Raw genomic sequence first — 3,380 nt, forward strand, 5'->3', positions numbered from 1 at the left:
GGTTGACCGAAGCTTCCCTAAAGTCCAATCTCAAAGAGTGTAGTATCGAGTATCAACCAACCTCAGTCGGAACCGAAGCCAGTTATCTCACTACTTTCTAATGGCTAGGATGAGTCAATTAGGGTTCTACAGGTCTGGTTAATGCTTTGACGACACCACGCGGAAGCCAAATTTTTCCTCAAGTAAACATGAGGACCATCAGGACAACCAAAGTGCCACATTAACCGTAGCCATCATTTTAACCATTCCAGTATACGCCGGATAGTCGCGATGATCTATTGCTACTTACCTAGGGTACACTAGATCCGAGTGTAGGATCTTTCACTCAGACAATCCCTTAAAACGAAAGAACAAATTAAAACATAAATGATTTTTTAGGGTGGACCTCTCTTTATGTCCCCAGCAGAGTCGCCAGTTCTGTCATACGGTGAACTGGACTTTTTGGATTTGTAATCGCAATGTCGCGGTTAGCAAGAGTCGCCACCGACTTTTCTTTTATCCCATAAGGAAAGGCGGAAAAGAACAGGAAAGACCTTAATTTTAAATTCTTAGGTTCGGGAGGTACTTTATACAAAGGGAAGGTATTAGCACCCTTTGTATCCATGGTTATCCATGGGCTCTTAATTGCTCAATCATTTATGTTTTTTTTAGTTTGAAAAAGGTGGTTGAAAAATGGATAAAAATGTTTTGAAAATGAGAATTTAACTTTGTAATGATTCTTGCATGAATGTATACAAAGTGATTATCTCGTTCAAGTTTTTTTGAAAGTAGTTTGGAAAAATATAACTCGGCAATGATCCTAGTACGGATGTATGCTAAGTGGTGATTTTCCAAAAAAGATGTTTGAAAGGTGTGAGGTGTGAAGAGTATTTTTTTTTTTAGGTTATGAATGAGCAATTAAGATTATACCTGTCCGAGGTCTTTTCGGGCATTTCCTATCCTTATGAGGGTAAAACTGTCCTTACTATTGGGAAGCAAGTAGTTTTATCCTTGGGATGTTTAAGGGTCATCGTAGGGTCATCGGCTGGTCATTGAAGGCAACAGTTGTGAGGATACCTTAGCATTCGAAGGGACTATCATCATTTAACCGTAGGCTACACCGAAGGGTCATCGAGGGACAAAATCGTGTTTCGAAGGCAACATCCGAGGGACTATGATGATTTTACCGAAGGGTCTTTGCTAAGGATATCCCCATATTCGCGGGACATGACCGTAATATTGTAATCGTGGGGTAATAAAGAGAGGCCCGATATCATTTATTTAAAGTCCATGTTTTAAGTTCATTAGGTAATTATGGTGATACCGCATTGAATCGATACATTAAAATCAACACATTAAAGATCAATACATTAAAATTGGTTAGGCAACCAATATGAATTTTCACATTAAAGTGAAATAATGTAGAGTCTCTCTCTCCATGAAGGCTTCCCATGCATAAAGTGGAGTACCTATTTCTTCGGAAGTATGCTAGCCCTTACACCATGAACACACGGATTAAAGCATCGAGGTAAAATACAATTGGAAATTGCACCATAAAATAAATATAACAGCCAGGAACTTAAGCCAAATAATGCAGAATCATCATTAAGTAAACATGGAGTGGGCAGCGAAAAGGCAAAGCAGCCCCTGGCCCGGTCGCCTCTGCTTCGCCTAGCGAAGGCTCAGCGAAGGCTCGCCGCGGGCTCGCCTAGCGATGAGCTAGCGAGCGGCTACGGGTTTGAAATTATGACCTCAATCTGCAGCAAGGCTTATGGCCTCTAACACGTAATTATATGGTTTAGTTTCACAATATTCAAGCACATAAAAATTCTCACGCAAAACTTCAAAATGTTTATGAATTCAAGTATAATATCCTTCACAAATTAAGAACATGAAGTGGTACCATAGGCCAAATGAGAGTACAAAACGATATCGCATGCAAATTAAGACACTAAAGCGGTACCACATGCAAAATACAAACATAAAGTGATAATCATATGCCGGTTAAGAATCCTAAAGCAATATCATATGCCAATTAAGAACTAAAGCGATAATAGTGATACAAACCTGTTTGCGAATCGAGTTGCAATCTTGGATTGGCGAGGCGGATTGAGTTGGGCGGCGGTAGCTTCGGAACGGGTAAGCGGCCTTCAGGGTTTCCGCCTTCTGAACTCTTTGGATCAGTAGGGTTTCTGTGTTTCTCCCTCTGGATGCGTGTTTCCGTCCGCCTTCGTCCGTCTCTGTGTGTTCTTTTTCGTGGCAGAAGAGCATGTATTTATAGTAGTGGCAATGATGACCTAATGGGCTGGAAATGAGGTCCAAAATTTCCAATTTTCGCAAGCTTCGCTAGGCGAAGGAATTGCTCGCCTAGCGAGCAAATTAGGTCTGGGCTTTTTCCTGGATCTGATGCTTCGCTGGGCGAGTGGCATGATGCAATGTTCGCTAGGCGAAGCCGCTGCTCGCCTAGCGAGCAAACTGTTTTGGGCCGCCTGTGGATTGGGCCTGTAGTGAGCTGGGCTCTTGTCCATTTGGCATCAGTGCCTTGCAGAACAAGTCAGAGGGTCTTGGAAAATGCTTTGTAACACCAATGGGCAAATTTTGGGGTATGACAGCTGGCTTCTCAAATATATACTTGACTGGATCCATTTTGGAGATCAGTAAGGTTGTGTGAGACAACATGTATTGTCTCAATCGCTTCGCAACCCATGCAAGTGCACAACATGTTTTTTCAAGCATTAAGTATCTCGACTCGCAATCTGTGAATTTCTTACTTAGGTAGTAGATGGCATGCTCTTTCCTACCTGTCTCGTCGTGTTGACCGAGAACACAACCCATGGAATTGTCCAGTACTGTCAAATACATAATCAGCGGTCTCCCTGGGACCGGAGGCACAAGGATATGAGGATTCTGCAAATACTTTTTTATCTTCTCGAACGCCCTTTGACAATCATCATTCCACCTGATAGCCTGATCTTTTCTCAACAATTTGAATATTGGCTCACACGTGGCTGTCAGGTGAGAGATGAATCTTGCAATGTAGTTCAACCTCCCTAAGAAACCACGGACTTGTTTCTCTGTTCTTGGCTCAGGCATTTCCTGTATCGCTTTCACTTTGGCCGGATCCACCTCAATCCCTTTTCCGCTAACAACAAAACCTAGTAGTTTTCCAGATCTCACCCCAAAAGTACACTTGTTCGGATTAAGCCTCAGCTTGAATTTCCTCAAACGCTCAAACAATTTCTGCAAATTCACCAAATGTTCTTCTTCTGTCTGAGATTTGGCAATCATAGCATCAACATAAACCTCGATTTCATGATGAATCATATCATGGAACAGAGTCACCATCGCTCGCCGATATGTTACTCCGGCATTTTTCATACCAAACGGCATCACCTTGTAGA

The sequence above is a fragment of the Lathyrus oleraceus genome, chromosome 4 (assembly GCF_024323335.1).
Source record: "Lathyrus oleraceus cultivar Zhongwan6 chromosome 4, CAAS_Psat_ZW6_1.0, whole genome shotgun sequence".
In the NCBI taxonomy this organism is placed as follows: Eukaryota; Viridiplantae; Streptophyta; class Magnoliopsida; order Fabales; family Fabaceae; genus Lathyrus; species Lathyrus oleraceus.